This window comes from Hyperolius riggenbachi, chromosome 3 (assembly GCF_040937935.1).
Source record: "Hyperolius riggenbachi isolate aHypRig1 chromosome 3, aHypRig1.pri, whole genome shotgun sequence".
NCBI lineage: Eukaryota > Metazoa > Chordata > Amphibia > Anura > Hyperoliidae > Hyperolius > Hyperolius riggenbachi.
Genome location: NC_090648.1, coordinates 64,783,713 through 64,808,880, shown reverse-complemented (window position 1 = coordinate 64,808,880; position 25,168 = coordinate 64,783,713). Strand labels below are relative to the sequence as shown.

At 47.2% G+C, this 25,168-nt stretch overlaps 1 protein-coding gene across 1 annotated transcript in view; it reads left to right on the top strand.

Annotated features, from left to right (window-relative positions):
* Positions 1-5,119: 5,119 nt before the first annotated feature.
* The window catches only part of RAB3D (RAB3D, member RAS oncogene family), a 54,120-nt gene continuing 34,071 nt past the window's right edge, over positions 5,120-25,168 (top strand). Inside the window, exon 1 of the mRNA XM_068272182.1 lies at positions 5,120-5,349. The gene's annotated coding sequence lies outside the window, so the exon portion shown is untranslated. The remainder of the gene's footprint in view (positions 5,350-25,168) is intronic.

The following is a 25,168-nucleotide window of genomic DNA, read 5'->3' as shown; positions in this document are numbered from 1 at the left end:
CAGGCACATGGCAACTGCAGTGGGCCGGTAGAAGCCCCAGGTAAGTTAAATTGGCTTATTTTTCTATTACTTTAGGTCTCCTTTAACCATCTTAGCGGTATGGACGAGCTCAGCTCGTCCATCACCGCCGATGGCTGCCGCTCAGGCCCTGCTGGGCCGATTTTGACGAAATAAAGAGCAGCACACGCAGCCGGCACTTTGCCAGCCGCGTGTGCTGCCCGATCGCCGCCGCTCTGCGGCGATCCGCCGCGAGCAGCGGCGAAAGAGGGTCCCCCCAGCCGCCTGAGCCCTGCGCAGCCGGAACAAATAGTTCCGGCCAGCGCTGAGGGCTGGATCGGAGGCGGCGGACGTCAGGACGTCGGCTGACGTCCATGACGTCACTCCGCTCGTCGCCATGGCGACAGGAGAAGCCAAACACGGAAGGCTGCTCATTGCGGCCTTCCGTGTTAATTTTGGCCGCCGGAGGCGATCGGAAGAACGCCTCCGGAGCGCCATCTAGTGGGCTTTCATGCAGCCAACTTTCAGTTGGCTGCATGAAATAGTTTTTTTTTTATTTACAAAAAACCCTCATGCAGCCGCCCTGGCGATCTTAATAGAACGCCAGGGTGGTTAAAGGGAACCTAAACCCAATTTAAAATAAAAGAGTTTCACTTACCTGGGGCTTGCGCCAGCCCCCTGCAGCCATCCTGTGCCCTCAACGTCACTCCCGTATCCTCTGGACACCCGCTGCCAGCTAGTTTCATTTTTACTGACTCGGAGTCGGCGAGCCGCCACGAGAATCATTGCATGCGTTACCATAGTTACAAGATACTGTAGCGGGTGTCAACACATATCTATGTACACGTTGCAGGTGCAACAGGAGACCAGAGGATCCGGGAAAGACGTTGAGGGCACAGAATGGCTGCAGGGGGCCCAAGTCTACCAGCGCTGATTTCAAATGTATGCCTGGTACAAGCCCCAGGTAAGCGAAACTCATTTTTCTTTTTTATTGGGTTTAGGTTAGCTTTGCCTCTGACCCAAGAGACCAGGGTTCAAATCTTGGCTCTTCCTGTTCAGTAAGCCAGCACCAATTCAGTGCTTTACAAAGTGCCAACATAGTCTGTGACGCTGCACAAAGTAACAAACACACGTGGGGTGCATAATAATGCAGACAATGCTATACACCAAATGCTGGTACAAAATACAGAATTGGTAGACATAGTAATTACAGTGACAAATGTAACATATTGAATAAACTGTATAGCAAATACACAAAAGAGTGACAGAGCCCGGCTCTTGCGAGATTACAAGGAATAGGTGGCGGTAGTACACAATATGTATACCTGGAGGCAGTGTATTTTTAAGTTATCTAGTAAGGAGTATAACTTAGCCAGGTTCAAGGGGGAATGGCTTAAAGGACACCTGAAGTGAGAAGAATATGAAGGCTGCCATATTCATTTCCTTTTAAACAATACCAGTTGCCTGGAAGCCCTGCTGATCTATTTGGCTCTATGGCCTAGTGCACACCGGAGCGTTTCCGCTGCGGTTTGCGATCTGCTTGCGGGTGCGGATCCGCTAGGTTAATGTATTTCAATGGGCTGGTGCACACCAGAGCAGGAGGCGTTTTGCAGAAACGCATACTCCCGGGCTGCTGCAGATTTTGGATTGCGGATGCGTTTCTGCCTCAATGTTAAGTATAGGAAAAACGTAAACCGCTCTGAAAAACGGCACTTCAGAGCGGTTTGCCAGGCGTTTTTTGTTACAGTAGCTGTTCAGTAACAGCTTTACTGTAACAATACATGAAATCTACTTTACCAAAACCGCTACACAAAACCGCAAAATGCTAGCTGAAACGCTGCAGAAAAATAAGAAAAAGCGTTTCAAAATCTGCTAGCATTTTGCGGATCTGCTAGCGGTTTTTGGTGTGCACCAGGCCTATGAGTGCCTGAATAATACCAGAAACAAGCATGTAGGTAATCTGGTCAGATATGACAATAATGCCAGAAACACCTGATCTGCTGCATGCTTGTTCAGGGTCTATGGCTAAAAGTATTAGAGGCTGAGAATCAGCAGGATAGCCAGGCAACTGGTATTGCTTAAAAGGAAATACATATCTCAGCCTCCATATCCCTTTTGCTTCAGTTGTCCTTTAAATTGTGTATACTTGTCTAGGCATGGTCGGAATGCCAACTTCCGGTTCCGCGGTAATTCCGCATACCGACGCTACTAAATTCCGCTACCTTTACATTCTGGCGGTATTCCGCATGTATGTTTCCGTAATTTTTATCCGGATTTCCGTAATTTTCGGAAGTGTTACTCAGTCCGTCAGTTGCTCATTTGCTACATCGTTTTTGGTTTCTTCTGCCATTTAAGATGATCATCAAGATTGTGTGTAACAGTGTATTGTCAATAAAGTTGTTGTGTATACCGTAAATTTGGCAGAAGCGTACTTTCGTAAATGTCCACCTTTTTTTCTGGAATTCCGGATTTTTTTTTTTTTTTTTTTTTTTTTTACACTGATTGGTTCATTCATTCCGAATCCACTGATTCGCTTAAAAATACCACTTGGCGGAATTGCGGAAATTCCGCGGAAATCCGGTTCCGCCTAAAATAAATTCCGGATTCCGCATACCGACACGGAAATGCAAATTCCGTCCGGTAATGCGGAAATATCAATACCGCGAATTCCGGATGAGCATCCCTATACTTGTCCTAAAAAGTGAGTTCTGAGGAAGTGCCTAAAGATTTTAAAGGTTGGAGAGTGGTGGATGTTTTGGAAGGGGATTCCAGAGGAGGGGTGAGGCACATGAAAAATCTTGTAAACGTGAATATGAGGAGGTGATTCTAGAGAACATATGTACACACACATGCACACACTGAATGCCAGGACATATGCACACAAACACACATTGTACACCAGACAATGTTCACACATGCACTGTAGACCAGGATATATATATATATATATATATATATATATATATATATACTATATATATACACACACATATACACATACAGTATATATATCTATGTATATATATGTGTATATATATATATATATATATATATATATATATATATATACACACACACATATACACACTGTACACCATGACACATGTACACACACACTATTGATTGGTGCCTGCTGTACACACATACACACATGGTCGTTGGCTGAAGCGGTCGGACTGTTATCACATTTGTGTATGTAGCTTATTATATATGTACTAGCAGACCCAAGCCCGTTTAAAAACGGGCTCTGGGTCTGTGTTTTTCGCCGCAGCCCGCCACATGCACTGAGCACGCATGCGAGCGCACATGACAGACTGGAGGACAGGGACGGGGCCAGGCGGGCATGTGAGCGCACATGCCCGCCTGGCCCCGTCCCTGTCCTCCTGTCTGTGTGAGGCTGGGTCCGTGCTGCGCACATGCGCAGTAGTAAAAAGTACGGACCCAGCTACACAGAGACAACTGTCCCTGCTGTACGCAGGAACAGTTGCCTATTATGATATAGGATACACATAGAGTGAAGCACACTATTATACCACATATACACACAGCCCTGGTACACTACACAATGACAGGTACACACCATCCTAGCATACTTATCGAAGCAGCATAAATGAAGGGCCCATTTCCACAAGCCACAAATTTGCATTGCGTCAAACCTGACGCTAATGCAGGCATGGGCAAACTTGGCCCTCTAGCTGTTAAAGGGAAGGTCCAAGCAAAAAAAAAAAATGAGTTTCACTTACCTGGGGCTTCTACCAGCCCCATGCAGCCATCCTGTGCCCTCGTAGTCACTCACTGCTGCTCCAGTCCCCCACTGGGAGCTTTCTGACCTCGGAGGTCAGGGCCGAATTGCGTACATTTTTACACATTTCCGCTAGTGCAGGAACATTAACGCATACATTTTTACGCGTTAGTGGTGCAACGCGTACATTTTTGTTCCTGCACTAGCTGGAATGCGTAAAAATGTATGCAATGTGGCCCTGACCTCCGAGGTCAGAAAGCTGCCAGCGGGGAACTGGAGCAGCAGTGAGTGACTACAAGGGCACAGGATGGCTGTATGGGGCTGGTAGAAGCCCCAGGTAAGTAAAACTCATTTTTTTTTTTTGCTTGAACCTTCCCTTTAAGGAACTACAAGTCCCACAATGCATTGCAGGAGTCTTACAGCCACAGTCATGACTCATAAAGGCAAATGCATTGTTGGACTTGTAGTTCCTTGTAATGAGATTGACTTATCTCATTACATATCTTAACAGCTGGAGGGCCAAGTTTGCCCATGCCTGCGCTAGTGCATGTCTATGGATTATCTTCCATTGCTTGTGAATTTTCAGATACGAATACGATGCAATGCATCTTGGGAAAATTATGGATGGCATGCTGCAGATATCTGCAGCACGCATCTGATTCCCCTAGGCAGTAACAGACACTCAGACAGCCACATCTGGACGACAACCGGAAGTTACCCACGGCTAGATGTGGCGCAAGGTGATCGCATCCAGGCAGTTGAAACAGGCCCTTGCACTGTTATTAGTTGCCCACTGGGGAGGGGTATTAGTTCCCTCCAGGGGGTCAATTAGTTGCCCACCAAAGGGGAGGTTGGGGGTCATTATTTGTCCACCAGTGGGGGGAGGGTTATAAGTTTCCTCCAGGGGGGGTCATTAGTTGTCCACCAGTGGGGGGAGAGTTATGTTTCCTCCAGGAGGGTTATTAGTTGCCCACCATAAGGTAGAGTTATTAGTTCCCTCCCCTTCAGGGGGGGGGGGGGGTTATTAGTTGCCCACCAGGGGGAGGGTTCTGTGTGAGAGTAGTGACAGGTTAGGTTATACTGGCACACATGTATGCTACTTTGACATGTATCCTAAACAACCAGCACTGTACATAAGTAAGTAGACAGCGTAGGAAGCACAGTACTAGACCAGGACATGAGTACACCCAGCAGCAGCACAGGCAGGGATGGATCCAGCAGCCGGTGTCAGGCTAATTAGCAGAGAGCCAGGAGGGGGGCTCCAGTGATGAGGCAGCAGGATACTAGGATAGGACACACAGGCGCTGGGGATAGGCTGGCCGGGGACAGGAAGGGCCAGCCCTGCAGGGAGAGGGGAGGAGGTGAGGGAGAGAGGGAGGGAGACTGCAGGGGAAGGAGACACACCTCAGTTTAGAGAAGGAGAGCTACCTGCAAACACACAGATCCGGGTGGGAAGAAAGCAGACAGGAGACACAGAGAGGAGAGAGTCACAGGGTGCTGACTAGAAGAGGGGCTGTCATCTCCAGCCACACACAGCCCCAGCACAGTGACAGGACACTGAGGAGAGCAACAGTACACCCCCCTGTGTCTCTGGGACCCTGCAGGACAAGGTAACCCTATCAGCTGCAGCATCCCTCTGTGTCAGTGTATGGGTGTCAGTATGAATGTCAGTGTGGGTGTCAGTGTATGGGTGTCAGGCTGTCCTGCAGGATCCCTGGAAGAGACTTGGCAGCTGCTGCTGGCTCTCAGCAGGTACTCTCAGCAGGTACACGTCTCCTTACATGTGGGTGTGTGACTGTATATACAGGGCTGAGCTATACTTCCTCAACACAGCTGCAAGGCTGACTGACCGGCTTTCCCAATCCAGGCTTTCAACAGAAGCCACAGTAAGGAACTATAATTTCCCCATTCTGACTGTGAGCTGGGGGGCTGCCAGTTCAGACCACCACTGTCTCCACCTTGCTGAGCAGGCCATGAATGTTTATCAGCTTAAAGTACCCCTGAACTGGGTGCCCCCCCCCCCCCCCCAAAAAAAAAAAAAATGACTGAAGCCCATGGTAGATTACCTTTGCAGAAGTGTGCTGACGGTCCCCTGCGGTTTTCATATTTGACGGAATCCTCCAGTCGAATATGAAAGCCAGGAAGCTCCCCCTAGCGATGGCAACCGAATTGGAACTGAGAAAGAAAGCGCTCATTTACGCAAGCACAGGCACAGCACGGAACTCACACCTGCGTACTTTGGGTGGCGAGGGAGCTACAGACCCAGGAACGGGAACCCCAGGACAACAGGCAGCGGCAGCACACTTCGGCACTGGTCTACTTTAGAGGACCCAGCAGGAAACTTCATAAGGAAATTCCACCAACATGATTGGGTGGACGCCACCCTCTTGATCTGCTAGGTTTCCAATAAGTTGTAGTAAACTACACCCACGTTATTTGGCCAATCACAATGCTTTGTGCTGTAAGAGAATGCTCTGATTTCCTGCTGGGTACCCTAAAGTGGACTAGCGCCTCTATTTCTGCAAATGTAATTTGTCCTGTCACTGGTGTAAATTTTATTGATTTTTACCCCAGTTCAGGGGTACTTTAACCTACTTGCCGGTTATTCCGAGCTCAGCTCGGGGTAACCTGCGCAGGAGGATTTCTCAGGCCCCGCTGGGCCGATTTGCATAATTTTTTTCCCTACACGCAACTAGCACTTTGCTAGCTGCGTGTGGTACGCGATCGCTGCCGCTACCCACCGCGCCGAGCCGCCCCAGACCCCTGCGCAGCCTGGCCAATCAGTGCCAGGCAGCGCTGAGGGGTGGATCGGGATTCCCTGTGACGTCGGTGACGTCATCCCACCCCGTCGCCATGGCAACCGGGGAAGCCCTGCAGGAAATCCCGTTCTGAACGGGATTTCCTGCTTACTCTGATCGCCAGAGGCGATCGGAGTGGGTGGGGGGATGCCGCCGCTCAGCGGTTATCATGTAGCGAGCCCTGGGCTCGCTACATGATTTGAAGAAAAAAAAAAAAAAAAAGTTCTGCGCTGCCTCCTTGCCGGCGGGAATTAGACCGGCAAGGAGGTTAAGGGCCTGTTTCCATTTTTCTGATGCAGATTTTCCCATAGGCTTTAGAGTCAGTTTTTCTGCATCCAGTCTGTATCCAATCTGCGTGTAGTGGAAACTGGCTCTAAATGTAGCTCTTCCTCAGACGCCCACCCAGTGGTGGGCATGCAGGCGTACGCTGACCACCCTCAGGGCAATCCCTAACTGGAATCATGAACACAAACGCCTGTCTCAGTAAAGTTGTTATGTTGTTGTTTTTTTTTGTGTGTGAAGGGAATGGTGAAAAGTGGTGAGCTGAAAGCAGAAGGTGTCAAATTGGCACCAGGTAGGGTAAGGGGTTAAGTTTGGGTACCAGGCAGAGCGGCTAATTTAAAAGCACAGTAAGGCCTAGTGCACACCAGAGCGGTTCGGCTGCAGTTTGCGATCCGCTTGCGGCTGCGGATACGCTTGGGTAATGTATTTCAATGGGCTGGTGCACACCAGAGCGGGAGGCGTTTTGCAGAAACGCATACTCTCGGGCTGCTGCAGATTTTGGATTGCGGAGGCGTTTCTGCCTCAATGTTAAGTATAGAAAAAACGCAAACCGCTCTGAAAAACGGCACTTCTGAGCGGTTTGCCAGGCGGTTTTTGTTACAGTAGCTGTTCAGTAACAGCTTTACTGTAACAATATCTGAAATCTACTACACTAAAACCGCTTCACAAAACCGCAAAATGCTAGCTGAAACGCTACAGAAAAATAAGAAAAAGCGTTTCAACATCTGCTAGCATTTTGTGGATCTGCTAGCGGGTTTTGGTGTGCACCAGGCCTCAGGCACACCAAAAACCGCTAGCAGATCCACAAAATGCTAGCAGATTTTGAAACGCTTTTTCTTATTTTTCTGTAGCGTTTCATCTAGCATTTTGCGGTTTTGGGTGCAGTAGATTTCATATATAATAAGCCACCTCCACACACACACCGATTTATATCCCCCAAGATGCTTGATTGTGTTCAGTATATCCATAGCATCCATATAGATATACTGGGCCATTGTTGAGGGATCTGGCCTGGGCAAAGCTAAATGACATAAGTGACTGCTATTGTTCAGAACTTCTTGGTCGTTGTCTTGCTTATTGTCCATCTCTCCTTAGAACAGAACAGACTGATTGGCTAGAGCTGAGCAGCTTGTGTGTACAACAATCTTTCCTAAAACTGATCACTTTTGGGAAGTTATTCATCATCTGTACTGGTCCTTATAGACATTAGATGGTATTGATACTTTATATTAGAACAGAACAATGCTGTTTTGCTGCTAAGTACTTTATTATTTTGTATTTGCGCATTGTCAGCATTTTCCATAATCAATGCTTGGCCATCGGAAATGCCGATCGGAAATGCCGATTTCTAATCAGAAATGCAGAAAATTTCCTCGGAATCCAAATGAGCATCCCTACAATCAAACAAACAAACAAAGGCTCTAAAGCGATGTCCTTTTCCCCTGAACATGTATTTGGGATAACTTGGGCAATCTGCTACCTCCACATTGCCTCTGTATTATGGCTGTCTTGTAAGCAGACGTTGGTTGTCAGCTGTTCCCCAGCCTGTCATAGACTGTCTTACAATTGTTTGTTTGCACAGTGTATTGAATGTCAGCTGGCTTTGTGTGGCTTCATACCTGTGTTTAGCTGCCTTGAATAAGGCCAGTCCATGAAGCCAATATGGAGGAGGCTGTGGTAATGTTACTGTCCTCCTTCTGGAAATGGTACTTGACAGGCTGCTGTGCTGATTAATAGCCTTCAGTAGTTTCCAGTCACTGAGCTGAACAAGCGTGCAGCCATTGAGAGGAATAGGAGTCATCGCTGATGTGCCGTCTGGAAATGATTCTTGCCTCACTGTAGTGCTGATCAGGGCTGTGGAGTTCATACACAAATCATCCGACTCCTCAGTTTATGAAATCACCAACTCCAGGTACCCAAAATTGCTCAGACTCCAACTCCACAGCCGTGGTGCTGATCTTCTGCCTCAGATACTGTCTGAATCGCTGACCCAGAGTGAGTGTGCAGATCCAGTGCTTTGTCTTCACTGGGTCAGAATCAAAAAATCAGGAACATTTTATTCACCAAGCATGACTGAGGGCTGGTGAACACCTCGAGCGCTTCTGAGCGCTTTTTAAAATGCTTGTGCTTCAAAAAGCGCTTGGCTAATGTATTTGAATGGGATGGAGCACACTAGAGTGATGAGTTTTTTTCCCAAAAGCAATCACAGGTCCTGCAGCATTTCTGCTGATTTCTGAGGCGATTCAGCCTCAATGTTAAGTATAGGAAAGTGGAAAATCGCTCTGAAAAGATCAGAGCGATATTCCAAGCGTTTTTGTTACAGAAGCTGTTCAGTTCCAGCTCTACTGTAACAAAAAAATAAAAACCGCTACACCAAAACGCTCCAAAAATCGCTAGGCATGCTTAGAAAATCGCTCTGCACATGCCCCGTGTTCTCTCCAGGCTCTTTTAGCCGGGTGCTCCCCCCGGCTAGTTTTGGTGAGCACCCGGCTGTCTTTGGCTCACCTACTGCTATGCTGTAAGCAGAGTTGCTCACAGAAGCACCGGCCCTGCATTCTCTCATCTCGCCATCCCCCCCCCCCGGGGCTACTATTTCATGCCACCCAGCTGGAAAAAATTTCTTGGAAGAACACTGATGCCTACAATCACCTTAAAAAATCACTTCAAAAAGTGCTGAGATTTTGCTTTTCCGCTAGCGGTTTTTGGTGTGCACTGGCCCTAAGTTGTGCCTAGAATTTAGGTTTGGAACTTACATGGCTCAGAGTAGAGGTAGGAGTGGTACAACAAGGCACAGTGGACAGTAGGAATATTACAACAACAGCACAGTAATAGTACAGCTATAGAACTGTGATGTAGTGGTCAGCACTCTCGCCTTGCAGCGCTGGGTCTCCAGTTCCAATCCCAGCCAGGGCACTCTTTACATGGAGTTTGTATGTTCTCCCCGTGTCTGCGTGGGTTTCCTCAGGGGACTCCGGTTTCCTCACATATCCCAAAACATACAGATAAGTAAATTGGCTTCCCTCTAAAATTGGCCCTAGCCTAAGATACATACACTACACAATACATACATAGATATGACTATGGTAGGGATTAGATTGTGAGCCCCTCTGTTGTACAGTTACAAGACAATATGCTCTGTACAGCGATGTGAAAGATATCACCGCTATATACCAGTAAATGGATTGGATTATACGGTTCTGATCCAGTTCTGTGTAATGCCTGAAGAAGAAACTTAACGTTTCGAAAGCTTGCAATAAACCATGTACAGTTAGTCATTAAAGGTATCACCGGAATCAACGTTAGTTGGTTTGATGTCTGTATACCAGTAATTACAGTACTAAATATTAATCGTACACCAAAGCGCAGTAATAGTACAACAGAGCACTGTAAAATTACAACATTAAAATGATGAAAGCAGCATTTCACTAGACAGTCTATCCATTTTGCAACCTTTGGGGGGGAGAGAACAAGGGGGGGGGGGGCGCTGGAGGTGGGAGGGCGTGGAGGAAGTTCAAGAGTTTGCCTGCAGAGGGGAAATAAGGAGTTCTTATGTCTTGAAGTTCTGGTGGAGATGGCCCGGTACCTGCGGCCTGATGGTAGCCGACTGAAGAAGCGGTGGCCAGGGTGTGAGGGGTCGTTGGCAATCCTCACCGCTCTGTAGTTTGTATGCTTGTTCCAGGTGTGGCTTAAAGCATACCTGAACTGGCTTTATCATTTCAAGTAAAGTAATGGATGGAGTCCCTACATTTTATAGCAACCACTTCCACGTTTCGGTGTTCTGCTGCCCCCTTCCATTTCCATCACGGCTGATCAATCGATTGTTGGACAGGCTAGTCGATTGGACTGGAAGGGGCTGAAGATGTGCACAAGTGAATCCTTTTACTGGGCATTTCTGATTTGTGAACATGGGCGTACCCAGTGACAATGCATGTGCCTATGTGCGCATGCGCTACCTGTGCAGTGTCAGATTTAAAGTATAACTGAAGCGAGAGGGATATAGAGCCCGCCATATTTATTTCATGTTTAGCATTACCAGTTGCCTGGCTGTCCTGCTGATCCTCTGCCTCTATTACTTTTAGCCATAGACCTGGAACAAGCATGCAGCAGATGAAGGGTTTCTGACATTATTGTCAGATCTGCTGGTTTCTGGTGTGATTCAGACACTACTACAGACAAATAGATCAGCGGCGCTGCCAGGCAACTGTTATTGTTTAAGAGGAAATAAACATGGCAGCTTCCATATCCCTTTTGCTTCAGTTGTCCTTTAAAGTGTACCTGAGACAGGAAAATATACATATCTAGGGCTTCCTTAGGCCTGATCGCACCCACGGCATCCTTTTCTCCTTCTCCGTTTGCCCGCTACTGGCCCCGGAAAATCCGTCAGCCGGGGCCAGTCGGCGCATGTGCAATCTGGCCACACGTGCTTCCCTGTTTCGTTCCCGTTGGCGGGAGCGTTCTGTGCCTGCGTAGAACGCTCTAGGTGACGTGAACATGGCAGGAGCGGGCGTGGGGCCGCGCATGCGCAGTGGGTCCTGGACCTGAGGACTTTCCGGGGCCAATTGCAGGCAAACGGAGAGGTAAAAGAGGACGTCGTGGGAGCGATCGGGCCGCAGGAAGCACCAGATATGTATATTTTAAAGCTATCAGCTGATCAAACTGATCACATGCTTCTCCGTGAGTTCTCCTAAGCATTGCCATCCTTACTGTGTACAGTAAAGGGTGGTACTCTGTGGCTATACTGATAGTAAACTGTCTACAGTGTGTTCTGGCCCGTTTAAAAAAAATGTGCTTCTGACCTGTTTCCACTGCTTCTGATCGTGACTGATGCTCTGTACATACTGTATGTCGCGCTAACTCCAAGATGATCCAGCACAGCTCTTTTATCTGAAATCACTTTATTGGATCATTAAAACATGTACAAAAATAGCTGCATAGTGGCCACCGTTTCGGACCATCACAGTCCTTGTTCACGCCAAACAGCCCTGTGTGGCATGAACAAGGACTGTGATGGTCCGAAACGGTGGCCACTATGCAGCTATTTTTGTACATGTTTTAATGATCCAATAAAGTGATTTCAGATAAAAGAGCTGTGCTGGATCATCTTGGAGGAACTGCACGATATACCCTGTGGGTACACGGGTGGATCCGCTGCACGCTAATCCCCAGCATCACTTGAGTGCGGTCTCGCACACTCTTTCTGTTGTGCTAACTGTGACATGTCTGATATCCTGTCCGGTGTCTAGAAAAATCATGCAGGACAGAACTTTGTGTTCCCTCACTGTGACGGACACAACGGACGTGTCTGAATGGTTCCTACACCTAACATTGGATCTGTAGTCATGTCTATTTGCTTGTTGTGGTATGATGACCAGATGGGTTTTGGCTAAGAAAAAGGACACAAAAATGACCAAATATGTTTTTCATGGTTACCATTTCTTTTCATGCTGCCTCAAAACAGCGATATTTCACCTTGTGACAATCAGAAAACATTTTCTTTTTGGTTTTAGACTTGTATACCTTTTTTATATAGCATGTTATAGGTCCTGTTGTGGTAGGACCTCTTACTGTGTGGTAGGCCTGAATGACTTCAAATTGAATTTAGTGATTTCTGTCCGAAATCGCGATTTCGATTCCATTCACAATTTTCTTCAAATCAAGCATTGTTCCCCTCCTCTGCGCCTCTGTCCCTGTCTTTGTGCACCATCTGTATCTCTTTGTGTACCCTCTGTCTCTCTTGCCCCCTCTGTGTCTCTCTCTGTGCCTCCTCTGTCACCCAAGCTTTGGCAATGCTGGACGTACCTTCCAGCACGAGTCCAGTGATGCCCATCTATCCATTTTACGTCCTGCAGGCTCCAATGCATGGCATACTTCCTGTATGTCATGTGACATACAGGAACCAGGAAGTATGCCATGCACAAGTGAGGACAGACTGCCTTGTAGTGATGGGAATTCCGTCTCTTCTCGGAGAATCGGCTCTTCTGAATCAGCTCCCATTAAAGAGCCGGCTATTACGGCTCTGAATCGGCTCTTCATTAAATATCACTAGACACCACTCAGAATCGGAGTAAAAGCCCCCCCCCCCCTGTCTCCATGACAACTCCAGACTGCTTCTCTGACTAGAGCAATCCCTCCTGCTACTGCTCTGCTCCACCCATACACTCCTACAAGCTGCAAGAGGAGGACTACATCTCCCAGCATGCCTCAGCGCCCTTTATTACACAGCAAATCAGAGCTGTGTGGGGCGGCTGAGGCATTCGGCTCTTTCAAAACTGAGAACCAGCTCTTGTCGTTCGCAGTAAAGAGCCGGCTGTTAGAGCCGGCTCGTTCGCGAACGACCCATCACTACTGCCTTGGACTTGTGCGGAAGGTATGTCCATCACTGCCGATGCTGCCGGCCGCACGCGCCCAGACTTTGGGTACGTTTAAAGTTGCTTCTTTAAATTTTCCCCATGCAAAAATGACGTAATCACAAAAATTGCTGCTTTGACGATTCCAAAATTGTGTTCTCGGTGATCGCGATTTCGGTTTAAATTAGATTTATCTTTCAGGCCTACTGTGTGGTGCTTGTATGTGTGGCAAACCTCAGAGTACCTCGATGAGAAACTGCGCAAAAAATTCTCCATGCAGATGGCATCCTTAGCGAGTATTGAGATCTCTGTAGATTGCTGATGTCTTTCTCAGCATGTGGTCATTGGTAACTGTCATGGAAATATTGCCTGTGTATTGATTGGTGATTCTAATGCTAGGTACACACCATACAATTTTCTGGCAGATTTACCTGCCTAGTTGATTCGTTCCAACATGTCTGAATTTCGATAGATTTCTGTTTTTCCGATCGATTCATCGATCGTTTTTCCAATCTATTTTTATAGAAGTGAACGGAAAACAATCGGAAAAAGGAACGAAAAATCAATCAGGGAAAAATGAAAATCGATCGAATTTAGATCGGACATGTTGGAAATAATCGATCTGGCAGGTAAATCTGCCAGAAAATTGTATAGTGTTTACCTAGCATAACATCTGCATCTGACACCGCAGACTAGCAGCTGTATTGCAGGACTGATAAGCTCTGAGATAAACAGATGCTGGACGGCTGTACAAAGCTGTGTGTGGCTTCATATACACTAGATCAGGAGTGTCAAATACAAAGTGGGCTGATATTGAACACTGAGATCAAGTTGCAGGCTAACTTCAATGTCTAGTGGCCACTCTAGTGACTCTTATAAAGATCCCTGGTGTCTAATGCCCTCTCCCCTTCCACTATATAGTGGTATCTAGTGGCTCTTCTCCCTCCCCTATTCAGTTCCCTACTGTGTAATGTCCCCTCCTTCCCCTGTATAATGCCTTCTCCTTCCCCTGGTGTCTAGTGGTCCTGCCTCCCTCCTCTATACAGTTCCCCTGGTATCTAGTGCTTCACTGCCAATATAGTTGAACTACTTTAGACTTTTGGACGTATCTGCTACGTCCAAAAGGCTGCTGCTGCATGCTCCCGCGCTGATCGCGTGCCGCCGGCCGTTAGCCCAGAGATCAAAGAATGGGAGCGCAGTTCCCATTAATTGATCTAAGGGCTGGTGCACACCAGGGAGGTTCTGAAGCGTATTTTAAAATACTTGCAGGGGGAAAAACATTTGGCTAATGAAAGTGAATGGGATGGTGCACACCAGAGCGGTTCGTTTTTTCCACAAACGCAAACTCGGGGGCTGCAGCATTTTTTAGATTTCTGAGGCATTTCTGCCTCAATGTTAAAGTATAGGAAAGTGGAAAACTGCTCTGAAAAACGCTAGATCAGAGAGGTTTTCCAGGCGTTTTTGTTACAGTAGCTGTTAAGTAACAGCTTTACTGTAACAATATTTGAAATCTGCTACACAAAAACGCTCCAAAAAACGCTAGGCAGGATAGAAAACCTCTCTAAACATGCCTAGAATCGCTCTGAAATTTGCTTCAAAAACCTCTAGCGTTTTGCGCATCTGCTAGAGGTTTTTGGTGTGCACTGGGCCTCAGTCCCCATTAGAAAGACAGACGGCTTCTATTAGAAGCCACGATCTTTCTAAAGAAAAAAATGTTTCACGTCCTCCCCTCATTTCCTGTAAGCGAGTGCACAGGAAGAAAAAAAAATTGACTGAGGCCATCTTGTGGCCAGATAGTAAAACTACAGCTACATACAATTTTTTTTTTAATAAACCCACAATTACATTTAAAATTAACTGTTGACCTCCCACACTCCCAAAAAATACCCAAATAAAATTTTTAGTTTAAAAAAAATATTACAATAAAAAAAAACACAAATAGTTACCTAAGGGTCTGAACTTTTTTTTTAATATGCATGTCAAGAGGGTATATTACTATTATTTTTTTAAATTATAAGCTTGTAAATAGTGATGGATGCCAAACTGAAAAAAATGCATCTTTATTTCCAATAAAATATTGGCGCTATACATTGTGATAGGGCAGTGATGGCTAACCTTGGCACTCCAGCTGTGGTGGAACTACAAGTCCCATGAGGCATTGCAATACTCTAATAGCTCTAAGCATAACTCGGGGAGGCAGAGCCATGGTGGGATTTGTAGTTTTGACACAGCTGGAGTGCCAAGGTTAGCCATCACTGTGATAGGGACATAATTGAAATGGTGTAATAACCGGGACAAATGGGCAAATAACATTTGTGGGTTTTAATTATGATACCATGTATTATTTTAAAGCTTTACTGGCCTAAAACTGAGAAATAATGACTTTTTTTAATTTTTTTCCTAATATTCCCGTTAAAATGCATTTAGAAAAAAATTAATTCTTAGCAAATTGTACCACCCAAAGAAAGCCTAATTGGTGGCGGAAAAAAACAAGATATAGCTCAATTTATTGTGATAAGTAGTGATAAAGTTATTGGCGAATGATTGGGAGGTGAAAATTGCTCTGATGCATAAGGTGAAAAACAACTGAAGGCTGAACTGGTTAAAGCAGTAGGATTAGCCGTACTATGCCAGAGAAAAAAAAACACATAAGTACACAAATACATGATCTACTTACATAACACATGTATTGTACTGTCCAGGTTTTTCAGTGAATGTGTTATATAGTAAATGAAGAGAATTCTGTTTTTTTCTCTTTTTCCCACAGTTTAGACTGATGTCATTTCTGCCCCTAACTTTTTTTTATTTTCTCCTCCAATCGCTGAGTCACCTCAGCCTTGCTTGTAAACACAAGTGAGCAGGGGATAGTGTTTCAGATAAGCAGCTGGCAGGGAGATAAACGGAGGAGGAATATATTATAGATAAAAAGAACACCCAGCATGCAACTGTTTGGCACTGACTACTAAAGAGCCAGTGCTCCTTAAAGAGAGTCTGAAGCGAGAATAAATCTCGCTTCAGAACTCAGAGTTAGCAGGGGCATGTGTGCCCCTGCTAAACCGCCACTATCCCGCGGCTTAACTGGGGTCCCTGATCCCCCAAATCCCCTCCGTAATGCGGGGGAGCGCTTCCTGGTTGGGGCAGGGCTAACCGCCGCAGCCCTGCCCCACGCGCGTCTGTCAGACGCGTATCTCCGCTTCTCCCCCGCCCCTCTCAGTCTTCCTTCACTGAGAGGGGCAGGGGAGAGGCGGTGATGCGCCGCTGACAGACGCGACTGGGGGCAGGGCTGCAGCCGTTAGCCCTGCCTCCAGGAGCGACCAAGTCTGCGACCTAGTGTCGCAGTGGGGGGTTTGGGGGTGAAGGGACCCCCGTTTAGCGGCGCAATTGCGGCGGTTTAGCAGGGGCACACGTGCCCCTGCTAACTATGAGCTCTGAAGCGAGATTTATTCTCGCTTCAGAGTCTCTTTAATGTGATAACTCCAAACCATAACAGCAGAAAAAGTTTTGAAAGTTTTGAATGCAGGATTAGCATCTTTATCACTTAATACACTCAGACCAGTTGCTGTTAAAATTTGATTTTTATGATGACAATCCTGCTTAACTAGTGGTCTAGAGAGGGCCAATCTCAAAGTGAGGAAACCACTTTAAGGCCAAATTTAATGGCTTTGCGGTCCAGATTTGGCCCGTGGGCCTAAGTGTGGCATGTATGCACCTGGTTCTTGGTTGGAGCGCCTTGTTGGGCCGCTTTTGCTGAGAATTTAGCATGAGTATGGTGGGTTTGAAGCGTCGGCAAGAAATTTGGACCTCCAGATCATCTTTTTGAATCGCAGGCCATTGTCCTTCTTACCCCTTCTGCTCCATCATGCCCAGCGCCTTCACCCCTCCAACCCCCTCCGCATAGCAACAGAAGGCGCTGCTGGGCTGTAGCCTGGTACTGAACCTCTCGCCGATGGCGGACAATGCTAACATTGCTCACAGAGGCTAATACTTGCCTTGCTTTAATGTAATGACTGATTGTGAATTATTACCCTGATGAAGGGATGTTTTTGGGATTCTGAAATGCTACATGGTGTGATTCTTATGGAGCTCAATGTTGAATTGCTTTTACCTGTGAGTGAGGGTGACTTCTTCTCTTATGGCCAGCACCCTAGACTTTGGCTCATATGCGATTCACTTTTTCTCTAGAGTTTTGTCCTTGCTGATATTTTCACACCTTGTTATAAAATGCCTTATTAACCACTTCCGGATTCCGGGTGGTTTGGCTGATCTGTGCTGCGGGGGCTCTTCAGCCCGCAGCACAGATCAGAAATCAGGCAGGGCGATCAGACCTCCCCCCTTTTTTCCCCACTAGGGGGATGTCCTGCTGGGGGGGTCTGATCGCCTCCGCGCTGCTGTGCCTAGCGGGGGGGGGCTCCTCAAAGCCCCCCTCCGCAGCACTAGTCCTCCCTCTGCCTCCTTCCCTCCCTCTCCCGTCCCCTGTGTGTGGCGCAGGACGGAAAGCCGTCCTGCGCCGGATAGGATAGGCTTTAGCCTATCAGATGCCGGCGATCGCCGGCCAATCAGTGGCCGGGGATCGCCGATCTCCTCTACGGCGCTGCTGCGCAGCAGCGCCGTATATATGTAAACACCGGGGAAGATCTTCCCCGCGTGTTTACATTTACCCTGCGAGCCGCAATCGGCGGCTCGCAGGGTGTTCACGGAGACACCCTCCGTGAACTGACATGGAACCACTTCAGGATTCAGGGGCGTAGTTAAGCGTACGCAGAATCCTGAAGTGGTTAAACCACCAGCAAGCAAGAAAATATTCCAGTTAATTTGTATAGCACCTTTTCACCTTCTTTTTGGTATTTTTTTCGGTTGCAAAATGCTGAAAAGTTATTTTAAAGAGAAGATGAAAAATGATCTCCTTGGAGAAGACTCAGGAGAAAAACTTTGGGCTCGTTTCCACTAGTGCGGTGCGAATCCCTGGGATTCCACCGCTGACGAAATCGCATGCGGATGCGATTCCGCGTGCGTTTTTTGCCGCGAATTCGCATGCGATTTCGCATAGGCTGGGTCTATGCGAATTTAACCATGTTACTGCCTGACTCAATTTGTATTACTTTTCATGCGAATTCGCATGCGAATTCGCGGCAAAAAATGCACGTGCGTTTTCCCTATTAAATACATGGGCTGCGATTCGCCTGCATTCCTCACGCAGGCGAATTCTGCAGGCCCTACCGTGCAGAAAAATCCTGCACAGAAAAACGCACGAAAACAATGACAAGTGGAAACAGTCCCATCCACTTTCATTGCCTATGCGAATTCGCATGCAGGCCACGCATGCGAATTCGCCCTAGTGGAAACGGGCCCTAAGGGACTCCGAGCAGTGCAGAAACTATGGAAAGATGCATATCATTTTAAAGCTCTCTTTCTCCTCTTTCCAATGATATACAAACCGCCACCCTACGCCTTTTAGTTTTCGCTATTTTTGCGATTGAATTTGTCGCGGCCGCTATTTCAATCGCGAAAATAAAGAAAACTAAAAGGCGTAGGGCGACGATTTAGGTGTCGCCAGAAAGAGGAGAAAGAGAGCTTTAAAATGATATCCATCTTTCCATAGTTACTTGTATTACACAGGGCGACTTTTTCCCCAGTGTCAGCAGCTGCATTCAGCAGAATGGAGCTGCTGATTTTAGGAAAAAGTCGCCCTGTGTAATACAAGTAACTATGGAAAGATGGATATCATTTTAAAGCTCTCTTTCTCCTCTTTCTGGCGACCCCTAAATCGTCGCCCTACGACTTTTAGTTTTCTCTATTTTCGCGATTGAAATAGCGGCCGCGACAAATTCAATCGCGAAAATAGCGAAAACTAAAAGGCGTAGGGTGGCGGTTTGTATATCATTGGAAAGAGGAGAAAGAGAGCTTTAAAATGATATGCATCTTTCCATAGTTTCTGCACTGCTCGGAGTCCCTTTAATAGAATTAGGGCCTTTGGGGTAGAATCACCAAAGGAAATGGTGCGAGTAATCTTCTGTTACTCACGCTATTTCTACAGCATGCTTTATGTGCTACAAGCTTTGTGCGCTATTAGCAGTGTAGTGCGTGCATATACATAGGGAATGCTATTAGCTTAAAGGGGACCTGTACTGAGTAAAATTATTTAAAATAAACACATGAGGTAACTTCAAATGAGCATTACACAGTTATCTTGCCATCAGGTCCTCTCAGAAGCTCACCATTTTCTTCTGACAATAATGCCTTCCAGTTCTGACAATATTTTGTCAGAACTGAAATATATCAGTTGCTGTCAGTTATAAATCAGTTGCTGTCAGTTATAGTTGAGTGGACAACTGAAGTGGCCGGTAATGTCCATGTTTCCCTATGGCTCAAGTGGGCTATGTTACAGTTTAACAGTGTGCTGACCAGAAAGCTGTTATGGGGTAATGGCCATTTTCAAAATGGAGGACGGAGAATTCCCTTGATCGCAGTGGACAAACAGGACACGGGAAAGGAGAAAGAGATTGAGGAGTAGACTACACGGGAGGTATATATGGCCTGTGTATGTTTATTTTGACTTTTAATTTTTAGTTCAGGTTTTCTTTAAGCCTCCTTCCTGCTAATACGGAGCGCTCATCTCCTCCCGCCCTGAGCCCCTGCAGGTCCAATCATTATAGAGGACGTGATCCCCGCACTCTGATTGGCCCAATAGGCTGCTTGTCAAGTGACCCTGCTGCATGCTTGTTCAGGGTCTATGGCTAAAAGAGGCAGAGGGTCAGCAGGGATTACCAAGCAACTGGTATTTAAAGGACACCTGAGAGTGATATGGAGGCTTCCATATTCATTTCCTTTAAAATGTTGTCATCAGCAGGGCTGTGCTGTGTGCTTAGCTGCTCTCCTCGCTCAGATGCTGGTGAAAATAAGCCCCGCTAATAAGGGACAGATGGCAGTCCTAATAGAAGGCTTCCATTACAGGCCCTGTATTGCCCTGTCTGCCTGTAAGCTATGTATTAACTTATTCCTTCACTCCAATCTGTGCCTCTTAGACTCCACGATTTGTACAGCCCACCGCCTTCACCATGGAGACAATTCATGGAAAAGCCCCTCCCACCACACACATCAGATCTATACATCTCAATGCATTTGTGCCACACAAGATACAATAAAATGATCCAATTTTACGGCAATTTAATAAATATTATTTTTTTTTTGTCATTTGACTGAAAAATCCGATCGGATTTCCTGTTCTTTTTCGATTTTTATTGATCCGGAATGCTGAAAATTTTTCTTCAATTTTTCTAAAGATTGTATGGTGTGCGTTAGATCGTCCATTTATTAATATACACACCGTAGCAATTTTCTCAGTTTGCAATCATTTTTATCATAATTGGGGGAAAAATTGAACGTGTGTGGTACATAGGTCAGATTTTTGAACTGTTACAATCAGTCAGAAAAATTGCAAATCTTGAATTGAACAGATATTTAAAAATTGTATGGAGTGTGTGGCCACCTTTTAAACTGAGAGAGAAATGGAGGCTGCCATATTTATTTCCTTTTAAGCAATACCAGTTGCTTGGCAGTTCTGCTGATCCTCTGCCTCTAATACTTTTAGCTATAGCCCCTGAACAAGCATGCAACAGATCAGATGTTTCTGACAAGATTAGCTGTATGCTTGCTTCAGACACTAGACAGGACAAGACAGATACCATTATATTGCACTAATTTCTTGGAGGACTCAAGAGTTTTAGAGCTTCAGCCACTAGGGCTTAAACCCTACATTAAAGCCAAAGGATACACCCTTAACCAGTACGCTATCCAGCTGCCTATTACTATGACAGCCAGGCAACTGGTATTGTTTAAAAGCGGGATTGTTGGCCACAAAATGGAATTCCATTTACCCACTGCTCTGTGTTTATTATGTACTCTACATGCAGTCGGCATTTAAAGCATTTCAATATAATCATAAATGTTTCTGCTGTAATGAATCTTGCCTCAGTCAGCCTGGCTCTATTCTGGTACATTGCAGAGGAGAGGGAAGCTCTCCCCTCCCACTTTCTGTTCCTCACTGATTGGCAGAGGGCAGTTCAGTGTGACAGACTGAGAAGGGAAATACACTTCACCCCTCTGCAGAAGCTACTGAAATTCGATCTATGCTGTGTGCAAATATGTTTACAAATCAAGCTAGATATGACAGTGTCGTTTCTAGGAGATAAAAAAGTAAGGGAGGAAATTACATCAAGATTGGCTATAGTCAGAGGCAGCAACAATGGGAAATGCCTGGAACGGCTATCTCTTAATTTGCTATATAAAATTCTAAATGTGGACAGTACAATACATATGATTTGTAAGTAGAACTAGTATTTATGTTATATATGTGTTCCTGGGGTAGTATGTCTGTCCCTGTTGCTTTAAAAGAAAATAATTATGGTAGCGTTCCTATCCTCCTCATTTCAGATTCCCTTTAAAGGACGTTACCTTGGTTGTATTTGCAGAAACAGCCACATGCACAGCTCAGCCTTAAAGAGACTCTGTAACATTAAAAAGATCCCCTGGGGGGTACTCACCTCGGGTGGGGGAAGCCTCCGGATCCTAATGAGGCTTCCCATGCCGTCCTCTGTCCCACGGGGGTCTCGCCGCAGCCCTCCGAACAGCCGGCGACTGTGCCGACTGTCAGTTCAATATTTACCTTTGCTGGCTCCAGCGGGGGTGCTGTGGCGACTTTCTGCACGGAAATAGACGGAAATACCCGATCTCCGTCGGGTCCGCTCTACTGCGCAGGCGCCGGAAACTTGCGCCTGCGCAGTAGAGCAGACCCGACGGTGATCGGGTATTTCCGCCTACTTCGGCGCCGAGAGGCATCAGAGCGCCTGCGCAGGAGCCAGGAAGGTAAATATTGCGTCACGGCTGTACGGAGGGCTACAGCGAGACCCCCGAGGGACGCAGAACGGCGTGGGAAGCCTCATTAGGATCCTGAGGCTTCCCCCACCCGAGGTGAGTACCCCCCAGGGGCCGTTTGGCGTTACAGTTCCTCTTTAAGGTACTTACACATATGCAATAATTGATGTCCGGGGATCAGGAAACAATCTCTCAGGCAACAATGTGTAGACCAATGCTGTACAGACACATCTCTAGCTTCCAGGCCAGTGAAGCGTCCTGTTGCTATGCAGGGGAATGGAGGGATGAGGATCTGTGCTCAAGGTAGTGGAATCCAATTGGTGTGGAAACGGAAATAACATTGGGATTGGTCCTGCTTGGGCCAAAGCAGTAATGCATTGTGCTGTGTGTTGTGCATTGTGCTGTACTGTACAGTGTAGTGATGTGCATTGTACTGTGCAATGCATTGTGCTGTACTGAGCAGTGTGTAGTGTGATGCAGTGTACTGTGCTGTACTGGGCAGTGGCATTGCGCTGTGTTGTGCATTGTGCTGTACTGTGTAGTCTGATGTACAGGGCAGTGTTCAGTGTATTGTGCTGTACTGGGCAGTGTGTAGTGTGATGCAGTGTATTGTGCTCTACTGGGCAGTGTGCAGTGTATAGTACTGGGCAGTGTGTAGTGTGGTGCATTGTGCTGTGCTGAGCTGAACTGGGCAGTGTGTAGTACGGTGCAATGTGCTGTACTGGGCAGGGTGTAATACTATGCAGTGTGTTGTACTGGGCAGTGTGTAGTGTGGTGCATTGTGCTGAATGGGGAAGTGTGCAGTGCATTGTGTGGTGCATTGTGCTGTGCTGTACTGGGCAGTGTGTAGTGCATTGTGCTGTACTGGGCAGTGTGTAGTGCATTGTGCTGTACTGTGCAGTGTGTAGTGCATTGTGCTGTACTGGGCAGTGTGTAGTGCATTGTGCTGTACTGGGCAGTGTAGTGCATTGTGCTGTACTGGGCAGTGTGTAGTGCATTGTGCTGTACTGGGCAGTGTGTAGTGCATTGTGCTGTACTAGGCAGTGTGTAGTGCATTGTGCTGTACTGAGCAGTGTGTAGTGCATTGCGCTGTACTGGGCAGTGTGTAGTGCATTGCACTGTACTGTGCAGTGTGTGGTGCATTGTGCTGTGCTGTACTGGGCAGTGTGTAGTGCATTGTGCTGTACTGGGCAGTGTGTAGTGCATTGTGCTGTATTGGGCAGTGTGTAGTGCATTGTGCTGTACTGGGCAGTGTGCAGTGCATTGTGTGGTGCATTGTGGTGTACTGGGCAGTGTGTAGTGCATTGTGCTGTACTGGGCAGTGTGTAGTGCATTGTGCTGTACTGTACTGGGCAGTGTGTAGTGCATTGTGCTGTACTGGGCAGTGTGTAGTGCACTGTGCTGTACTGGGCAGTGTGTAGTGCACTGTGCTGTACTGGGCAGTGTGTAGTGCACTGTGCTGTACTGGGCAGTGTGTAGTGCACTGTGCTGTACTGGGCAGTGTGTAGTGCACTGTCCTGTACTGGGCAGTGTGTAGTGCACTGTCCTGTACTGGGCAGTGTGTAGTGCACTGTCCTGTACTGGGCAGTGTGTAGTGCACTGTCCTGTACTGGGCAGTGTGTAGTGCACTGTGCTGTACTGGGCAGTGTGTAGTGCACTGTGCTGTACTGGGCAGTGTGTAGTGCACTGTGCTGTACTGGGCAGTGTGTAGTGCACTGTGCTGTACTGGGCAGTGTGTAGTGCACTGTGCTGTACTGGGCAGTGTGTAGTGCACTGTGCTGTACTGGGCAGTGTGTAGTGCACTGTGCTGTACTGGGCAGTGTGTAGTGCATTGTGCTGTACTGGGCAGTGTGTAGTGCACTGTGCTGTACTGGGCAGTGTGTAGTGCACTGTGCTGTACTGGGCAGTGTGTAGTGCATTGTGCTGTACTGGGCAGTGTGTAGTGCACTGTGCTGTACTGGGCAGTGTGTAGTGCATTGTGCTGTACTGGGCAGTGTGTAGTGCATTGTGCTGTACTGGGCAGTGTGTAGTGCATTGTGCTGTACTGGGCAGTGTGTAGTGCACTGTGCTGTACTGGGCAGTGTGTAGTGCACTGTGCTGTACTGGGCAGTGTGTAGTGCACTGTCCTGTACTGGGCAGTGTGTAGTGCACTGTCCTGTACTGGGCAGTGTGTAGTGCACTGTCCTGTACTGGGCAGTGTGTAGTGCACTGTGCTGTACTGGGCAGTGTGTAGTGCACTGTGCTGTACTGGGCAGTGTGTAGTGCACTGTGCTGTACTGGGCAGTGTGTAGTGCACTGTGCTGTACTGGGCAGTGTGTAGTGCATTGTGCTGTACTGGGCAGTGTGTAGTGCACTGTGCTGTACTGGGCAGTGTGTAGTGCACTGTGCTGTACTGGGCAGTGTGTAGTGCATTGTGCTGTACTGGGCAGTGTGTAGTGCATTGTGCTGTACTGGGCAGTGTGTAGTGCATTGTGCTGTACTGGGCAGTGTGTAGTGCATTGTGCTGTACTGGGCAGTGTGTAGTGCACTGTGCTGTACTGGGCAGTGTGTAGTGCACTGTGCTGTACTGTGCAGTGTGTAGTGCACTGTGCTGTACTGGGCAGTGTGTAGTGCACTGTGCTGTACTGGGCAGTGTGTAGTGCATTGTGCTGTACTGGGCAGTGTGTAGTGCATTGTGCTGTACTGGGCAGTGTGTAGTGCATTGTGCTGTACTGGGCAGTGTGTAGTGCATTGTGCTGTACTGGGCAGTGTGTAGTGCATTGTGCTGTACTGGGCAGTGTGTAGTGCATTGTGCTGTACTGGGCAGTGTGTAGTGCATTGTGCTGTACTGGGCAGTGTGTAGTGCATTGTGCTGTACTGTACTGGGCAGTGTGTAGTGCATTGTGCTGTACTGTACTGGGCAGTGTGTAGTGCATTGTGCTGTACTGGGCAGTGTGTAGTGCATTGTGCTGTACTGTACTGGGCAGTGTGTAGTGTATTGTGCTGTACTGGGCAGTGTGTAGTGCATTGTGCTGTACTGGGCAGTGTAGTGCATTGTGCTGTACTGGGCAGTGTGTAGTGCATTGTGCTGTACTGTACTGGGCAGTGTGTAGTGCATTGTGCTGTACTGTACTGGGCAGTGTGTAGTGCAT